Consider the following 22,079-nt stretch of genomic DNA (forward strand, 5'->3'; position numbering starts at 1 on the left):
TTGGTCCAGATTTCAGTTGAGGGGGGACTAACCCGGGGATCACCCCTCCCCCGCACACAAAATAGGATTGTTAATACCGCCGCTTACGTGATAGATCTAACGAAAAAAAACAGTTGATCTAACCTGATCTAACATATATCTATCAAAATCAATCAAATTTGGTCCAGATTTCAGTTTAGGGGGGCTAACCCGGGGATCACCCCTCCTCCGCACACAAAATAGGATTGCTAATACCGCTGCTTGCGTGATAGATCTAACGAAAAAAACTGCTGATCTAACCTGATCTAACGTATATCTATCAAAATCAATAAAATTTGGTCCAGATTTCAGTTGAGGGGGGGCTAGCCCCCCTCATTAAAAATGCAATATCTCAGTAATTAGACTAGATCTAACAAAACTTTTGGCTGATCAAACCTGATCTAATGTGGAGCTATCATAATCAATAACATTTTATCACAATTTTTGTTGAGGGGGGCTGGCTAAGGGTTAGCCCCCCTGAAAAAGATTGTTAATATTTCATATTTTAGAGTAGATCTAACAAAAAAAAAAAACAGTTGATCTAACCTGATCAACAAAGATCTAACAAATGGAATGATAATTTGTTAAAATTTTGAATATGGGGGGGGGTAACACGGTGAAGTTCCATAGAGCAGTGTCTGATTCTGACCCCTTCCTTATAATTATTTTCTGCTACTCAAAGCAATGAGTGATTTTACTCACACGTGTGATTATCACCTTAACAAATATTGGAGATTAACCCCTTCTTCACTCCTACAAGTAGTAATTATTATTAAGAAAACCGGTAATATTCCTCAATACAGCGCTAAATGTATGGACTGTGAAGGCATGCTAATTAATCAATGTTAGTAACAGTCACTCAATACGATGCAAACCAAATTGGAAATGAACTTACTATGTCCTCTTCCTTGTATCACAAATCCTCCTGTGGTCTGTTCCAAAAAGTGAGTGTCCGTGTTAGCAGCGTGTGAACAGTACAATCACCCAAGCTTACCTGCTCCTCCTCCTTCACTTAATCCCCTGCAAACTGCCTGGGAATCCCCAGTGATTCCTGGAATTCAAACAGCACTAAAGGGAGGCAGGGGATGTTAAAAATAAAAGCATTTGTTTATTGAAAAAAGGTAGTAAAATTACAACAGTCAAAAAACGTTATAATGTGTACAAAAGAACCGGTATAGCAGAAGTGTACAAAAGAACCGGTATAGCAGATGTGTATAAAATAACCGGTATAGCAGACGTGCACAAAAGAACCGGTATAGCAAATGTGTATAAAATAACCGGTATAGCAGACGTGCACAAAAGAACCGGTATAGCAAATGTGTATAAAATAACCGGTATAGCAGACGTGCACAAAAGAACCGGTATAGCAAATGTGTATAAAATAACCGGTATAGCAGACGTGCACAAAAGAACCGGTATAGCAGATGTGTATAAAATAACCGGTATAGCAGATGTGTACAAAAGAACCGGTATAGCAGATGTGTATAAAATAACCGGTATAGCAGATGTGTACAAAAGAACCGGTATAGCAGATGTGTATAAAATAACCGGTATAGCAGACGTCTACAAAAGAACCGGTATAGCAGATGTGTATAAAATAACCGGTATAGCAGATGTGTATAAAAGAACCGGTATAGCAAACGTGTACAAAAGAACCGTACACATTAACGTTTTTTGACTGTTGTCATTTTACTACCTTTTTTCAATAAACGGATGCTTTTATTTTTTAACATCCCCCTGCCTCGCCTTTTGTGCTGTTTGTAATTATTATTAACCCTTTACCCACATCACAAATGATGTTGCAAAGTTACATCATAACTTTGCTACATCATTTCAAACACAGACATGCAGGACTATTTCTACGGTTTAGTTATCTGCAATCTCAAACTCAAAGCAAATAAAAGAAATATTATTTTTTCCTTTATTATTATTATTTTATTTTTTTTAAACCCATTAAACTATTAGCTGTACATTGGATTTCTCCTCACTGTTGTGCCACATCATTTGCCTCCATCACTTCAGTGCCTCAGTACAAGAGCCTAGCACAAAGAAAAACAGCAGATTCAGTCAGTCACCATATCCTTTCCTTTTCCATCAAAAGCCAAATTCTCTACTTTACACCTAGCTGTGATTTCTCGGTGTGTGTGTGTGGGGGGAGTGGTGCTTACTAAATATTCAGGAGCCCCACCCCTTCTTCTCCATCTGACCCGGTGGCTTAGGTTTAAAAAAAATGCAGTTTAATACTGGGAGGGAAGCTGGAAAATGCCTCAATAGTGAGGGAAGCTGGAAAATGCCTCAATAGTGAGGGAAGCTGGAAAATGCCTCAATAGTGAGGGAAGTTAGAAAATGCCTCAATAGTGAGGGAAGTTAGAAAATGCCTCAATAGTGAGGGAAGTTAGAAAATGCCTCAATAGTGAGGGAAGTTAGAAAATGCCTCAATAGTGAGGGAAGCTGGAAAATGCCTCAATAGTGAGGGAAGCTGGAAAATGCCTCAATAGTGAGGGAAGCTGGAAAATGCCTCAATAGTGAGGGAAGTTAGAAAATGCCTCAATAGTGAGGGAAGTTAGAAAATGCCTCAATAGTGAGGGAAGTTAGAAAATGCCTCAATAGTGAGGGAAGCTGGAAAATGCCTCAATAGTGAGGGAAGCTGGAAAATGCCTCAATAGTGAGGGAAGTTAGAAAATGCCTCAATAGTGAGGGAAGTTAGAAAATGCCTCAATAGTGAGGGAAGTTAGAAAATGCCTCAATAGTGAGGGAAGCTGGAAAATGCCTCAATAGTGAGGGAAGCTGGAAAATGCCTCAATAGTGAGGGAAGTTAGAAAATGCCTCAATAGTGAGGGAAGTTAGAAAATGCCTCAATAGTGAGGGAAGCTGGAAAATGCCTCAATAGTGAGGGAAGCTGGAAAATGCCTCAATAGTGAGGGAAGCTGGAAAATGCCTCAATAGTGAGGGAAGTTAGAAAATGCCTCAATAGTGAGGGAAGTTAGAAAATGCCTCAATAGTGAGGGAAGTTAGAAAATGCCTCAATAGTGAGGGAAGCTGGAAAATGCCTCAATAGTGAGGGAAGCTGGAAAATGCCTCAATAGTGAGGGAAGTTAGAAAATGCCTCAATAGTGAGGGAAGTTAGAAAATGCCTCAATAGTGAGGGAAGTTAGAAAATGCCTCAATAGTGAGGGAAGCTGGAAAATGCCTCAATAGTGAGGGAAGTTAGAAAATGCCTCAATAGTGAGGGAAGTTAGAAAATGCCTCAATAGTGAGGGAAGTTAGAAAATGCCTCAATAGTGAGGGAAGCTGGAAAATGCCTCAATAGTGAGGGAAGCTGGAAAATGCCTCAATAGTGAGGGAAGCTGGAAAATGCCTCAATAGTGAGGGAAGCTGGAAAATGCCTCAATAGTGAGGGACTATTTTTCCAGGGGGAATCCCACGAAACTCAACCCCTGCAATCATTTAAAGAGCAGTATTTGATTCTGATCCCCTCCTTCCTTCCTTATAATTATTTTCTGCTACTCAAAGCAACAGTACTGATTATTAACCCTTTAAACACATCATAAAGAATAATTAAAGATTTTACCTGAAGGAGTCCCTGTGTCTACATCATGACTTTTCTGCTTCATCACAAACACAGACATGCAGGAATATTACTATATATACTGCTTAGTTATCTGCAAACTCAAAGCAAATAAAAAAATACTATATTTTCTTTTACTCCTTTATAAAAAGAAAATAGAAAACATTTAACTATTTGCCATAAATAGAATTTCTCCTCACTTTTCTGCCACAGCATTGGCCTCCTTCACTTCAGTACCTCAATACAAGATCTAAGGATTTAGGGCTAGATTATAAGTGACGTGCACCTGTAAAAATCTACTGGTGCACATTAAATAACCAGCCATTACAAGTGGCTGGTTAGTGTTACCGCAAGCTTGCGGTAGCTCTTTACGCTCAAATTCATTAACCATAGATCTGATCTCTGGTTAATGAAAACAATGTCCCACAATTTCCCCCAAAATAAAGTGTATAGTCCCTTTATCAAAATAAAAAAATATGAGCATCTTTATTTTTTTTAAAATAACTGCACAAAGCAGTTATAAGGGGTTAAAGTGAGGGGATGTGGGGTGTTAGAAAAAAAACAGCACTAAAAAGTGTCTTTACATTGCGGTCTATGGGGACTGTATTTTCTCTATAAATATATATGTACAGTATATGCTTATCTACATATATATCTATGTGTTAATATGTGTATATACACATAAAAACACATACATAAATATATATTTATATATTCTTAGTGAAGTTCAAGTCCGTGGCTCTCAATTACAGTATTCGAATTATCATTATAAAAAACTATAATGTTCATTCATCAAAAATCTCTAAATTATTGCTTTCGTTTCATTTTTTAATTTTAATTTACCCTCCGTATTGCCGCAATTGTCCGCCCGACATTGTTTGCCTTTTGATTGACATGTTTTCTCAATTTTATATCCAATCCCTTCACTTCCCCCGGGGCGTCCTGCCCCTTTTTACCCGCGTCATAATACAGTCTCGCGCATGCGTATAACAGCGATTGTCTCGTTAGTCGTCATGCTCGTGCATGATCTGCGCTTGCGTGTTAGCCTGTGTCTCTGGATCCGATACATTGACTCAGTCAATAACGAACGGAATTGAACAAAGCAGCAAGATTTACACTGTCGTTTTTATTATTCTAATAAGGTAACTATCGTTTCACCATACAAGTCACCTTTTTAAATACATTTTAATATTTAGAACGAAAAATTAGTTTTGCAATAATCTGCAATCACATTAGAGTACTTTTTCTTTATATTCGTTAGTTTGAGAAACGACTGAATTCGCTATTTACGCAGTCTTTTGATTGTAATTATTACCAATATATAGAACTGGATCTCTAATTTAATATATTGATTATCACATTTTGAAAATGTTATGGATAATAAAGACTTGACTTTTTTTCAAATACACAGGCCTAGATTTGGAGTTTGGCGTTAGCCGTGAAAACCAGCGTTAGAGGCTCCTAACGCTGGTTTCTTACGGACTCCGGTATTTTGAGTTCATTTACCGACACTCAAAAATCACCCAACGCACAAATCTTTACCAACAGCTCAAACCCAGTAGTTAACATATACCGACAAAATAAACATCCACGAATCACAAAACAAATATTACACAAACTACACTTACACTCATACAAACACAACACTATATTTATTTTTATGATTTAATAATTTTTCATCCAAATACAAAGGATCAAAGTTGCGAGATCTCGGGTGTTAGAAAAAAAACAACACAAATCCATTTTCCCATTGACTTACATTGACACATGGGAAAAGACCCTCATATAGCTACATCTAACTAATAAGATTATCACAAACCTACACTCATCGATGCATACAAAAAATATACACCACATTACATACACAAAAAAGTTATTTATTACAAAATGAACACGATTTAGATACTTTTTCACACAAGCTCATGACGTCACTCACTTTACGAGGAAAACCAGACTTAGAAAAAAAAATTGACCAAAATTTGGAGCCTCCATTGACTTCTATGGGGAAGACGTGCTTGTGCACGCGACAGACAGATTTCCCTAACGCACGCAAATAGCGTAGACAAAAAAACTCCAAATACCAGCGCTAGAAATAGGAAAAAAATACATGCTTTTCTGAGTTACACCCAGCTATGATAAATAGATCAAGAAATGACTATTTCCCTATGGTGGACTTAGGGATTTTACTTATTGAATATTCACAACACCATTAAATTGTTTCAGACTTTTACATTACATCAACTACAAATCAACATCACTAGTAACAAACTTTTGTAAAAAAAATATTACATTTAAACGGACACAAAAATAATTTAAACTTTTCAGGATTCACAAACAGTACACAATGGGAAACACCTCTCATTTACCTTTATTATTGAATTTCATTTATTCAACTCATATGCTTGCAGCAACTGCATATCTACATAGGCTTAACACATGATCAGTCATGGATGCACATACATTACTTTTAACATTCACTCATACATGTGCATTCAAATGATGGGGGAAAAACACATTACATTCTCTATAGGAATCACAAAACAGAACATATGGATTTTACTGTACTTTTAACATCATCATTCCATCACAATATACCATTAGGAATTACGTACAAGAAGAACATCATTACACCAAATTACAGATGTCACTTTATGGGAAGGAACAACAATGCCAGACCGCTATATAGAAGTCAGCATATGTGGGACACAATCACAATATATACGTAGATGTACATAACACGCATCACCCATCACGCAACCACAAAGCACACATTTATATTTTATTCAGCACACAATAACAATGTAGCACAATACAACAACACAATGAGGATTTCAGAACTACATAGGCAGGTTAATAATATGATGACGTCATTAGAAGATTCAACCATACACATCACAGATTCACGACTGTTCCGCCCCTTTCTGAACTTTAACACTCAATACTACAATACAACATATACGTAAATAACAGTTTGGAACAGCATTATTAGGGAGATTTGAATGGGACAATTAATAAATATTGTCAGATCGCAAATCACTTATATATATAATACTACAGATGACAGCCGGAAGTTATTCAGTATTAGTGCCATTTGAATGGGACGCATACAATATTGACAGCTCTGCAATCACTTATATATACAATACTACAGATGGCAGACGGGAAGTTCTGAATTATTATTGCGATTTGAAAGGGACGCATACAATATTGACATCTTGGCAATCACTTATATATAGAAAAGATAATAAAATATCTACCTTAAAAAAAAATAAGAAATTTTAAAACCTCTGGCGCTACAAATGATTTGTTGCTAAAATTGGAAAATAGAAAAATTGGATGAATATGATATGACCTACTTGGTTAAAAAACAATATTAAAATATTATAAAACAACCTTTGGTCTTAGTGATAACTAAACAACGTTTGTTATATGTGCAAAAATATGTTTTTATTACATAAAATAAACAAACAAACAAAATAAAAAAAAAAATATGCAGATAAAAAAATATAGCTGATCAGCTAGTACAATTAAAAATAAATAAGTGCAGTATCAAAAAATAAAATAGATAAACACAACAGAAATACACAATAGAACTTGATCCAGAGAAAGTTCATAAGCCTTCAAGGGTTAATATAGGTTAGATCCAGATCAGAACGAAATCAGAGACTCCTTCAACAGCTGAGATGTCGAATGCCAATTATAGCTGGAAGGGAGCTGAAATGACAATGAATCCAAATCAAAAGAACAGCAGAGAACCAAAATTAAGGTGTTCAATTTTACTTACACCGTGTTTTGGTCTCTGCAGCAGCGGTCAGACACTGAAAGATAACAGTGGAAGCGGATGTTTCTTTAATATAAAAGCCGATGTCAAGTAACTGCTCCACTCAGGGATTCTCACAGTATCGAAGCCGGTCTGTAATGACTACGTCACGTAACGTCAGAGTAGGCGGAGCAACGCGTTTCAGCCCGTTCAGGGCCTTTGTCAAGCTCCAGAAGAGAGTGTGGTAGGTCCTTTTATACCTATAACTTTTATGTTGATTGGATGAGTGCCATAAGTAGGAGTGTCTTGCAATTTAAAGACAAGGTTAGTAATGGCAGTGTGCGATCAAACAGTAACAAAATAATGATACATTGTTCATGAGTGCAAATTTGTTGCTATACAGCATATTACCTTATCTGTCTCAATTAGTATTTATATACAATAGTAACGATCATATTTGAACAGGGCAGCTGCAAAAAGTAAAGACAAAGATATGCCGTGATGTATGATCATGATTCAGAAGCGATACATAATTTGTTATCACCAAGACCAAAGAGCTATACTAAAATAAACAAATAAATAAATAAATCAATAAATCAATCACAGTGCATCCAATTAATCGTTATAAAACTATTGTAAAGACAACTTATATATATATATAAAAAGAATCTTTATAAAAACACTAAATAAACCTATACATATAAGAGTAATTATCTTAAAAATAGGGGGAATTATACCAATCGCAATATTATATAATATATGTTTGCATATATCAAGACATATACACATATATAATGGTACTTAAAGGGATATACTAAGCACAATAACCAAACAGTAGTTGTGCATATCTTTCCTTTGTCCACATATACATGTGCTCATATTTACAGACAATTGTTTGATTTTCAAAAATTGTTTGATATTAAAACGTAAAGAATATATAAAAGACGTGGAATAAAAATAAATTTAAATTTAAATTACTTGACTTAATTAATTCTAATCCCTAAGAAAGCAACCTATATCAAAGTCAATATTTAAACCATTGGGTTGTAATGTCTTTAATTCAAAGATCCATTTTGTTTCTTTTTTGATTAAATCAGATTGAATGTTGCTACCCCTCCAATGTGGTTTAACCTTCTCTATTCCTATATATGAGAAATGGGCTAAATTCCCATTGTTACATGCAGCAAAATGCTTTGGTACAGGGAGGTCTTTATTCTTGTCTAAATCATATTTTTCTATAGACCATATGTGCTCCCGTATACGGTCACGTAATGGTCTTTCCGATTCACCTGGACTGTTTGCCACATCGGCATTGTATTAGGTAAACCACATATCTGTCAGAGCATCTTATAGTATCTTTGATCTTAAAAGACTTTCCTGTTATATTAGATGTAAACTCCTTCTGTTTCCTAGAATGTTTACAGGCCTTGCATGTTAAGCAGGGAAAAAAAACATTAATTTTCTTACCTGTTAAGTCCTGCTGTGATTTATTTTTATTCTTATTTTTATTCTCAGTGGGTGCTAAAATTGTTTTCAGGCTGCGAGCCTTTTTATAAACAATTTGCGGTTTAGCTGGTAAAATAGAACCCAAATGTTCATCATTTTTTAAATCCCCCAATGTTTTTTTTAAATTTTTTCTATTAGATATTTATTGCTACAGTATCCAGTAATAAAAGGGATAAAAGTATTATCATTCCTTCTTTGAATTTTATTTTGGGATCTCGTATTATTTTGAACTAGATCCTGTCTGTTAACTTCTCTTACTTCCATACGTACCTTTTCTATTTTGTTAGCATTATAACCTCTCTCTATAAATTTTTGTTTCAGCTTATCTGATTGGGCATCAAAATCAGTTAGATTTGAACAATTTTTCTTTACCCATAAAAACTGGCCTTTGGGAATGTTCTCAATCCACCTTGGGTGGTGACAGCTGGTATAATGAATATAACTGTTGGCGTCTACAGTTTTAAAGTGCGTTTTAGAGAGAATTTTACTATTAACAGGAAATAATTCTAAATCTAGAAAACTAATATTTTGTCTACTTTTTTCGTAGGTAAACTTCAGGTTTAATTCATTATTATTCATCGAGGCAATAAATTCTTCTAATATATTTTCTTCCCCTCTCCAAATAATGAGGATATCGTCTATATAACGTTTGTATGACACCAGGTTTGCTCCAAAAGGGGTAGTGGATAAAAAGGTTTGTTCCCAGTATCCCATAAATAAATTAGCATAACTTGGAGCAAACCTGGTGCCCATATCCGTTCCTCTTTCCTGATTATAAAATTGATCCATATAGCTAAAAAAATTATGTGTTAGAATAAATTCTATTGAATCTATTAAAAAAGATTTTTGTTCACTTTTAATAGTATTGTCAATATCTAAAAAGTGTCTAACTGCTCGTAGGCCGTCTGCATGGTTGATGCACGTATATAACGACGCAACATCACACGTGACAAGAAGAAAATCCTCTTGCCACGGGATGTTTTCTATTAATTTTAATACATCTGTTGAGTCTTTCAGATAAGAGGACAAAGATCTAACATATTTCTGGAGGAAAATATCTAAGTATTCGGAAAAGGTTGGCTGTAAGGGATCCAATTCCTGATATAATCGGCCTACCAGGTGGGTTTGTCAAACTTTTATGTATCTTTGGTAAACAATAAAGTAAGGAAATTTTAGGAAATTTTGGAAGTAAGTAATTCATTTCTTTAGCATTAAGTATGCCCTTATTTAGTGCTCCATTTAAAAGTGTTTTTAAAACAACAGAATATCTCTTGGTGGGATCATTTGCTAATTTCTTATAGGTTTCATTATCTTTAAGAAGGTTATCACAAATTTTATGGTAATCAATAGAATCTAAAATTACTATACCTCCGCCCTTGTCGGCGGGCTTTATTATCAGATCATCAGTCTCCAGCTCTTTAATAACCTTTAATTGTTTCTTGTTTAGATTACTGTGTGTTTTGTTGATTTTCTCTTCGGTTAAATTCTCAATATCTCTTAACACTAATTTTTCAAATGTTTCTAAAAAAGGGCCTTTATCTGATTTCGGATAGAAAGTTGATTTTCCTTTCAATTGGGTAGGGATAAATTCATTATCATTGATTAGAGAGTTATCAGCTAATTTCTCAGTCCCTGATTTTAAAAACCACTTTTTTACTGTCAATTTTCTCATAAATTTGTGTGCATCAATATATGCTCCAAATTTATTTAATTTGCAACTAGGTGCAAATGATAGGCCTTTCTTTAATATATCCTCATGATCTTTACTTAATTGTTTCTTACTTAAATTAAAAATTCCTAAATGTGTCTCTGACTTACTTAAAATCTTGATTTTTTTGGATCTCCTACTCCCTCCTCTCTTTCCTCTCTGCCTGATGCCCTTCTTTTTCTTATATCTCTTTGAGGTAATGGGCTGAAAAGTGAACTTTGGCCCTGTCCTAAAAAAGACGAGGAAGTGGAAGGATTAGCATGATCATCAGTTTTTTCATTTTGTAAAGGGGCAAATCTATTATTTGACCTCCAATCATTACTTTTGTTCTGATTGGAGTTCTGTCTATTTATTCGGGTATTATACTCAAAACTTTTTTGATCTCGTTGATATTGATTATTTGTATTAAATGTTCCATTTTGATAAGTATAGGGTCCTCTGTATGTATTATCACCCTGATTTGAGTTATTTCTCTGTTCTCGATAAAACTGACGTCTATGTTCAAAATTTTGTCTTTGTTCTCTATTTGAAGCATATCCATTATTATAATTTCTATTACTTCCATTTCTATAATTAGGGGTAAAATTAGGCCCTTGTTCAGCTCTCAATTGATTGCTATTATCAGAAAATCTGGCTTGGGAATGGTCATGGCTTGGGATTTTCTATTTTACTTGTGGAGACAGGGGTTCTCCATTACCTACTGGCATATTGGTATTTTAGAAAATCCTGCGCAGGGTTACACACAATTTTATCTAACCTTCTGTATTTGTTTCCCCACCTGTGTTTACCCAGCTGCTAGGACCATGTCTGATAATGTTTTCAAATACAGAGATGAGGTCTATAAAGGAATATATAACATTTTCTCTTCAGATATCATCGTTACCCCAGGTAATGTAGACTCATTATGTAAGCTAATGAAAGACTTAGAAGATAAACTAATATTAGAAATGAAACATAGGACTGAGTTTATCTTTATAGAAAAATATTTAGAAAATAAAAGAGTCCCACGTGGCTTAAGAATTAAGAAAGAATGTTCCTTTAAAATAGATGATATTGATTTCAAGAAAAGATGGAACGATATTTTAGAACAAGCATCTTTCAATCTTATGAGATTAATAAAAGATTATAGAGGTGAGATCTTGAAAAAACTAGAAGTTGAGATAAAGGAATTAGAGATTCAATTAAAGGAATTTGAAAGCAATGAGGAATATATTAATAAAGAAATAGAAATTAAAAAGCTGTTAAAAAATACTAAGGAGGATATTTTGAAAGTAAAAATAAGAAAATTCAAAAGGGATAGAGAGGATTATTTATCCCATATTAATCAACCAAACTGGGACAATTATATCTCCCACAAATGGAGACATACTAATAAAGGAGAGAATGAAAGAAATACTTCAATAAAAGAAAATGGTATAAATCATAATAATCACCACACAGGGTATGAACAGAGAAATTATAATCATAGAATAAATTCTAATTATCAACGTTCACATGACCATTCCCAAGCCAGATTTTCTGATAATAGCAATCAATTGAGAGCTGAACAAGGGCCTAATTTTACCCCTAATTATAGAAATGGAAGTAATAGAAATTATAATAATGGATATGCTTCAAATAGAGAACAAAGACAAAATTTTGAACCTAGACGTCAGTTTTATCGAGAACAGAGAAATAACTCAAATCAGGGTGATAATACATACAGAGGACCCTATACTTATCAAAATGGAACATTTAATACAAATAATCAATATCAACGAGATCAAAAAAGTTTTGAGTATAATACCCGAATAAATAGACAGAACTCCAATCAGAACAAAAGTAATGATTGGAGGTCAAATAATAGATTTGCCCCTTTACAAAATGAAAAAACTGATGATCATGCTAATCCTTCCACTTCCTCGTCTTTTTTAGGACAGGGCCAAAGTTCACTTTTCAGCCCATTACCTCAAAGAGATATAAGAAAAAGAAGGGCATCAGGCAGAGAGGAAAGAGAGGAGGGAGTAGGAGATCCAAAAAAATCAAGATTTTAAGTAAGTCAGAGACACATTTAGGAATTTTTAATTTAAGTAAGAAACAATTAAGTAAAGATCATGAGGATATATTAAAGAAAGGCCTATCATTTGCACCTAGTTGCAAATTAAATACATTTGGAGCATATATTGATGCACACAAATTTATGAGAAAATTGACAGTAAAAAAGTGGTTTTTAAAATCAGGGACTGAGAAATTAGCTGATAACTCTCTAATCAATGATAATGAATTTATCCATACCCAATTGAAAGGAAAATCAACTTTCTATCCGAAATCAGATAAAGGCCCTTTTTTAGAAACATTTGAAAAATTAGTGTTAAGAGATATTGAGAATTTAACCGAAGAGAAAATCAACAAAACACACAGTAATCTAAACAAGAAACAATTAAAGGTTATTAAAGAGCTGGAGACTGATGATCTGATAATAAAGCCCGCCGACAAGGGCGGAGGTATAGTAATTTTAGATTCTATTGATTACCATAAAATTTGTGATAACCTTCTTAAAGATAATGAAACCTATAAGAAATTAGCAAATGATCCCACCAAGAGATATTCTGATGTTTTAAAAACACTTTTAAATGGAGCACTAAATAAGGGCATACTTAATGCTAAAGAAATGAATTACTTACTTCCAAAATTTCCTAAAATTTCCTTACTTTATTGTTTACCAAAGATACATAAAAGTTTGACAAACCCACCTGGTAGGCCGATTATATCAGGAATTGGATCCCTTACAGCCAACCTTTCCGAATACTTAGATATTTTCCTCCAGAAATATGTTAGATCTTTGTCCTCTTATCTGAAAGACTCAACAGATGTATTAAAATTAATAGAAAACATCCCGTGGCAAGAGGATTTTCTTCTTGTCACGTGTGATGTTGCGTCGTTATATACGTGCATCAACCATGCAGACGGCCTACGAGCAGTTAGACACTTTTTAGATATTGACAATACTATTAAAAGTGAACAAAAATCTTTTTTAATAGATTCAATAGAATTTATTCTAACACATAATTTTTTTAGCTATATGGATCAATTTTATAATCAGGAAAGAGGAACGGCTATGGGCACCAGGTTTGCTCCAAGTTACGCTAATTTATTTATGGGATACTGGGAACAAACCTTTTTATCCACTACCCCTTTTGGAGCAAACCTGGTGTCATACAAACGTTATATAGACGATATCCTCATTATTTGGAGAGGGGAAGAAAATATATTAGAAGAATTTATTGCCTCGATGAATAATAATGAATTAAACCTGAAGTTTACCTACGAAAAAAGTAGACAAAATATTAGTTTTCTAGATTTAGAATTATTTCCTGTTAATAGTAAAATTCTCTCTAAAACGCACTTTAAAACTGTAGACGCCAACAGTTATATTCATTATACCAGCTGTCACCACCCAAGGTGGATTGAGAACATTCCCAAAGGCCAGTTTTTACGGGTAAAGAAAAATTGTTCAAATCTAACTGATTTTGATGCCCAATCAGATAAGCTGAAACAAAAATTTATAGAGAGAGGTTATAATGCTAACAAAATAGAAAAGGTACGTATGGAAGTAAGAGAAGTTAACAGACAGGATCTAGTTCAAAATAATACGAGATCCCAAAATAAAATTCAAAGAAGGAATGATAATACTTTTATCCCTTTTATTACTGGATACTGTAGCAATAAATATCTAATAGAAAAAATTTAAAAAAAACATTGGGGGATTTTAAAAAATGATGAACATTTGGGTTCTATTTTACCAGCTAAACCGCAAATTGTTTATAAAAAGGCTCGCAACCTGAAAACAATTTTAGCACCCACTGAGAATAAAAATAAGAATAAAAATAAATCACAGCAGGACTTAACAGGTAAGAAAATTAATGGTTTTTTTCCCTGCTTAACATGCAAGGCCTGTAAACATTCTAGGAAACAGAAGGAGTTTACATCTAATATAACAGGAAAGTCTTTTAAGATCAAAGATACTATAAGATGCTCTGACAGATATGTGGTTTACCTAATACAATGCCGATGTGGCAAACAGTATATAGGTGAATCGGAAAGACCATTACGTGACCGTATACGGGAGCACATATGGTCTATAGAAAAATATGATTTAGACAGGAATAAAGACCTCCCTGTACCAAAGCATTTTGCTGCATGTAACAATGGGAATTTAGCCCATTTCTCATATATAGGAATAGAGAAGGTTAAACCACATTGGAGGGGTAGCAACATTCAATCTGATTTAATCAAAAAAGAAACAAAATGGATCTTTGAATTAAAGACATTACAACCCAATGGTTTAAATATTGACTTTGATATAGGTTGCTTTCTTAGAGATTAGAATTAATTAAGTCAAGTAATTTAAATTTAAATTTATTTTTATTCCACGTCTTTTATATATTCTTTACGTTTTAATATCAAACAATTTTTGAAAATCAAACAATTGTCTGTAAATATGAGCACATGTATATGTGGACAAAGGAAAGATATGCACAACTACTGTTTGGTTATTGTGCTTAGTATATCCCTTTAAGTACCATTATATATGTGTATATGTCTTGATATATGCAAACATATATTATATAATATTGCGATTGGTATAATTCCCCCTATTTTTAAGATAATTACTCTTATATGTATAGGTTTATTTAGTGTTTTTATAAAGATTCTTTTTATATATATATAAGTTGTCTTTACAATAGTTTTATAACGATTAATTGGATGCACTGTGATTGATTTATTTATTTATTTATTTATTTATTTGTTTATTTTAGTATAGCTCTTTGGTCTTGGTGATAACAAATTATGTATCGCTTCTGAATCATGATCATACATCACGGCATATCTTTGTCTTTACTTTTTGCAGCTGCCCTGTTCAAATATGATCGTTACTATTGTATATAAATACTAATTGAGACAGATAAGGTAATATGCTGTATAGCAACAAATTTGCACTCATGAACAATGTATCATTATTTTGTTACTGTTTGATCGCACACTGCCATTACTAACCTTGTCTTTAAATTGCAAGACACTCCTACTTATGGCACTCATCCAATCAACATAAAAGTTATAGGTATAAAAGGACCTACCACACTCTCTTCTGGAGCTTGACAAAGGCCCTGAACGGGCTGAAACGCGTTGCTCCGCCTACTCTGACGTTACGTGACGTAGTCATTACAGACCGGCTTCGATACTGTGAGAATCCCTGAGTGGAGCAGTTACTTGACATCGGCTTTTACATTAAAGAAACATCCGCTTCCACTGTTATCTTTCAGTGTCTGACCGCTGCTGCAGAGACCAAAACACGGTGTAAGTAAAATTGAACACCTTAATTTTGGTTCTCTGCTGTTCTTTTGATTTGGATTCATTGTCATTTCAGCTCCCTTCCAGCTATAATTGGCATTCGACATCTCAGCTGTTGAAGGAGTCTCTGATTTCGTTCCGATCTGGATCTAACCTATATTAACCCTTGAAGGCTTATGAACTTTCTCTGGATCAAGTTCTATTGTGTATTTCTGTTGTGTTTATCTATTTTATTTTTTGATACTGCACTTATTTATTTTTAATTGTACTAGCTGATCAGCTATATTTTTTTATCTGCATATTTTTTATTTTTATTTTGTTTGTTTGTTTATTTTATGTAATAAAAACATATTTTTGCACATATAACAAACGTTGTTTAGTTATCACTAAGACCAAAGGTTGTTTTATAATATTTTAATATTGTTTTTTAACCAAGTAGGTCATATCATATTCATCCAATTTTTCTATTTTCCAATTTTAGCAACAAATCATTTGTAGCGCCAGAGGTTTTAAAATTTCTTATCTTTTTTTAAGGTAGTTATTTTATTATCTTTTCTATTTTACTTGTGGAGACAGGGGTTCTCCATTACCTACTGGCATATTGGTATTTTAGAAAATCCTGCGCAGGGTTACACACAATTTTATCTAACAATCACTTATATATACAATACTACAGATGACAGCCGGAAGTTCTTCAGTATTAGTGCAATTTTAATGGGACGCATACAATATTGACATCTCGGCAATCACTTATATATACAATACTACAGATGACAGCCGGAAGTTATTCAGCATTAGTGCGATTTTAAAGGGACGCATACAATATTGACAGCTCGGCAATCACTTATATACACAATACTACAGATGACAGCCGGAAGTTATTCAGTATTAGTGCCATTTGAATGGGACGCATACAATATTGACAGCTCGGCAATCACTTATATATACAATACTACAGATGGCAGACGGGAAGTTCGGAATTATTATTGCGATTTGAAAGGGACGCATACAATATTGACATCTCGGCAATCACTTATATATACAATACTACAGATGGCAGATGTTACTTTATCGTTTTCAAACAATGTTGCAGCAACATTGATCGATCACATTCGATGCACATTATACACAACTATGCACTTTCATTCATGTTAGCCTGGACGTGTGCTTGTTACTATAAGATCGCGTTTAAGAAATATTGATTACGCATATGAACAAACATTACAAACATGCACTGTATGTGTGATATTTGACACTTTCACATTGAGATTCATTGGGGGAAAAAAACATTTCAGCCAAAAAATCAAAAAAGCCCACTTTGAAAGCATTCGCGCCGCTCACATACAAACAAGTGAATACAATCAGCAATCATTACAAACTCACTACCATTGGACTAATTGTACTATAAATCCCCCAAACAACATGGCCAAAGCATCACTTGTGATCCACATCAGATCAAGTGCTTACCTTGTTACGCTGTTTTGAAAGATGGATGACGATGACATGGTAGACGCTGCTGGTGCTGCTATTGGCGAACTAGCTGTTGATCGAATCAGGCAGCCTCGGCGGCTCAGACTGAGACGAAGGGGTCATCTGGTTCATGGTCCTCGTGTCTACAGGGTGAGACCCACCTTGGAAAACATGAGCGACTTTGAGGTTTATGATAAGTATCGGCTCAATCGCGAACAACTCATTGGCCTTTACGATCTTCTTAAACCTCATTTGGAGCCACGTATAAGAATAAGGACTGCTGTTCCTGGCATGAGTAAGATGCTAAGTTGTCTTTACGTCCTGGCCTCCGGGAGTTTTCAATCCGGAGAAATGTACATGCATGGCCTGGCTCAAGGTACATTCTCTGTGGTGTTTGATAACTTTCTGGACGCCATGGTACGTATCAGTAAGCAATACATAGGATTCCCACAAAATGATGGTGATTGGAGGCGCCTGAAGCGGGAATTCTTTGATATTGCTCAATTGCCCAATGTCTTGGGAGCCATAGATTGTACCCACATTGCGCTGCGTGCTCCAATTGATGACTTGCCCTTCAGAAATCGCAAACATTTTCATAGCCTCAACGTGCAGTATGTTTGTGACGCACAGATGAGGATTATGCATGTGTGTGCGAATTTTGGAGGAGCTTGTCATGATGCCCGCATCCTCGCTCAGTCGTCCCTGTGGAGACCATTTGAGGAAAGACGAATGCCCCCTGGTTATCTCGTTGGTGAGTATTTGTGCATAACATGGTTAATTAGTTAGACAATTGCCACTGTAGTTTTAAAATGTTAGCGTAATGTTCAGCTATAGGATGCAATTTAACCATTTTTTTTATTTCCGCAAATGTCTAGTTTTAGTTCAATGCAGATATGTAACATGTCTTACCTTAAATGCTCAGATAGAGAATGCAATGTAACCATTTAGTTTGCATTTTACACAAGGTTTGGTTTAGGAGAAATACGCATATGTAGCATGTCTTAGATGAAATGGGAAGATATTAGCTAATGCAATTTAACCATGTCATTGTCTCTTTCCGCTAATGTCTACTTTTAGTTCAATGCAGATATGTAGCATGTCTTACCTTAAATGCTCAGATAGAGAATGCAATGTAACCATTTAGTTTGCATTTTACACAAGGTTTGGTTTAGGAGAAATACACATATGTAGCATGTCTTAGCTGAAATGGGAAGATATTAGCTAATGCAATTTAACCATGTCATTGTCTCTTTCCGCTGTCTAGTTTTAGTTCAATGCAGATATGTAGCATGTCTTACCTTAAATGCTCAGATAGAGAATGCAATGTAACCATTTAGTTTGCATTTTACACAAGGTTTGGTTTAGGAGAAATACGCATATGTAGCATGTCTTAGCTGAAATGGGAAGATATTAGCTAATGCAATTTAACCATGTCATTGTCTCTTTCCGCTAATGTCTACTTTTAGTTCAATGCAGATATGTAGCATGTCTTACCTTAAATGCTCAGATAGAGAATGCAATGTAACCATTTAGTTTGCATTTTACACAAGGTTTGGTTTAGGAGAAATACGCATATGTAGCATGTCTTAGCTGAAATGGGAAGATAGAGAATAAGATTGAACTAGATTATTCTTTTAAAAAATAAACATTTGTTAGTGGATTATCGTGTACAAAAACTTTTATTGGAATCAAAATACTATTTTGAGGATTCAGTTTGAATTATGTTCTGTTCATAATTTATAGGTGATTCTGGGTACATGAGCCGGCCTTGGCTTATTACCCCCTTGCGTAGCCCGACTGATGTGTCTGAGGAGCGCTACAATAGGGCTCATAAGAGAACCAGGGCGGTGGTTGAACGGATGTTCGGGCTCCTGAAGATGAGGTTCAGGTGCCTGGACCGGTCGGGAGGAGCCCTCCAGTACAACCCAAAGAAGGTGGCTAAGATCGTTGTAGCCTGTAGTGTCCTGCATAATATTGCACAGCGGGCTGGGATGCTGCAGGGCGTCCAGGCGCACCGAAACCTCCTCAGAGATGAGGAGGATAATCCTGTTCTAGAGGGGCCATTCCGGGACGAGGGGCTTAATGTCAGAGCAGACGTCATCAACCGCAACTTTAGACGGTAAATAATAGAAGTTAGACTGGAGTATTGTCAATAGATGTGAACGCTAGGGAAATGACAAGTAGAGAATTGTGCAAACATGTTAGGATTGTTCATCAAATGCTAAAAATGTGTTTGATTTATTAATATAGGTGATGCTCTGGTCATTGGGTCCTGTAGCGAGTCTTTGCCACCTGGTTTTTAAAGAGGACATCAGCTGGTAAGTATAAATGTATGGACTGTTGCTGGCATGAATTGTACACAAATACATCATATGGCATACATTTTAAAAACTAGTATTTAGTTTACACATTACTTAAAATGTACATACTCAGAAAGGGATCCTCTAGCATAACTATCCTCTAGCATGACTATGGTTCAATGTCACACATTAGAGGTTCATTCTGCTCAATATGACTCATCTTCACACTTGATAGAACAGAACACAAGATGCTACACACGCTTAGTAAGCTAGTGACAGAAATTGATTCAGAAATGGGGGGTGGGAGAGGGGTACAGAACTGATTCCCACATTTGTAGTTATATATATTTTTTTTAATTTTCTGCCATTAGGGAGTTGACTTAATCTAAAGACTGAAAGGGAAGAATTCGAAGCTTGACAGTGAAGATTGCCCAGACTGACAGTGGAAAAAGCCAAGATTGAAATTGAAGTATACCAATGGGATCATGTCTGGCATTATCTTTCCAATCTGCTGACCTTGAAAACCATACAAAGACATGTTCACATGGTAAGTGCCAACTATTTGATAGAATAAGGCTGTGGAGGCATCCTATTGGAGACACATATTATTTTCAAATTTTTAGATGGTATTTCACAGTCCTCTATTTTTGAAATGATGAATAAGGCACCTATTGAAGATCAACTGTTTACCCCTGAATTGACTTTCAAAGACCATGCATTATCCAGGTTGGTGTACCAATGCATGCTAGTGAAGACTGTTGAATATTAGTAGCTTACATACATTAGTCATATTTAGTTCATAATTAGATATTTAGGGATCACAATCAGACACTTAGATGATTTTACTGATTTTAGATGGTATTTCAGTCCTCTATTTTATGAACTGATGAATAAGACACCTATTGAAGATCAACTGTTTACCCCTGAATTGACTTTCAAAGACCATGCATTATCCAGGTTGGTGTACCAATGCATGCTAGTGAAGACTGTTGAATATTAGTAGCTTACATACATTAGTCATATTTAGTTCATAATTAGATATTTCGGGATCACAATCAGACACTTAGATGATTTTACTTTTTTAGATGGTATTTCAGTCCTCTATTTTATGAACTGATGAATAAGACACCTATTGAAGATCAACTGTTTACCCCTGAATTGACTTTCAAAGACCATGCATTATCCAGGTTGGTGTACCAATGCATGCTAGTGAAGACTGTTGAATATTAGTAGCTTACATACATTAGTCATATTTAGTTCATAATTAGATATTTAGGGATCACAATCAGACACTTAGATGATTTTACTTTTTTAGATGGTATTTCAGTCCTCTATTTTATGAACTGATGAATAAGATACCTATTGAAGATCAACTGTTTACCCCTGAATTGACTTTCAAAGACCATGCATTATCCAGGTTGGTGTACCAATGCATGCTAGTGAAGACTGTTGAATATTAGTAGCTTACATACATTAGGCATATTTAGTTCATAATTAGATATTTAGGGATCACAATCAGACACTTAGATGATTTTACTTTTTTAGATGGTATTTCAGTCCTCTATTTTATGAACTGATGAATAAGACACCTATTGAAGATCAACTGTTTACCCCTGAATTGACTTTCAAAGACCATGCATTATCCAGGTTGGTGTACCAATGCATGCTAGTGAAGACTGTTGAATATTAGTAACTTACATACATTAGTCATATTTAGTTCATAATTAGATATTTCGGGATCACAATCAGACACTTAGATGATTTTACTTTTTTAGATGGTATTTCAGTCCTCTATTTTATGAACTGATGAATAAGACACCTATTGAAGATCAACTGTTCACCCCTGAATTGACTTTCAAAGACCATGCATTATCCAGGTTGGTGTACCAATGCATGCTAGTGAAGACTGTTGAATATTAGTAGCTTACATACATTAGTCATATTTAGTTCATAATTAGATATTTAGGGATCACAATCAGACACTTAGATGATTTTACTGATTTTAGATGGTATTTCAGTCCTCTATTTTATGAACTGATGAATAAGACACCTATTGAAGATCAACTGTTTACCCCTGAATTGACTTTCAAAGACCATGCATTATCCAGGTTGGTGTACCAATGCATGCTAGTGAAGACTGTTGAATATTAGTAGCTTACATACATTAGTCATATTTAGTTAATAATTAGATATTTAGGGATCACAATCAGACACTTGGATGATTTTACTTTTTTAGATGGTATTTCAGTCCTCTATTTTATGAACTGATGAATAAGATACCTATTGAAGATCAACTGTTTACCCCTGAATTGACTTTCAAAGACCATGCATTATCCAGGTTGGTGTACCAATGCATGCTAGTGAAGACTGTTGAATATTAGTAGCTTACATACATTAGGCATATTTAGTTCATAATTA

This window comes from Bombina bombina, chromosome 3 (genome assembly GCF_027579735.1).
Source record: "Bombina bombina isolate aBomBom1 chromosome 3, aBomBom1.pri, whole genome shotgun sequence".
NCBI lineage: Eukaryota > Metazoa > Chordata > Amphibia > Anura > Bombinatoridae > Bombina > Bombina bombina.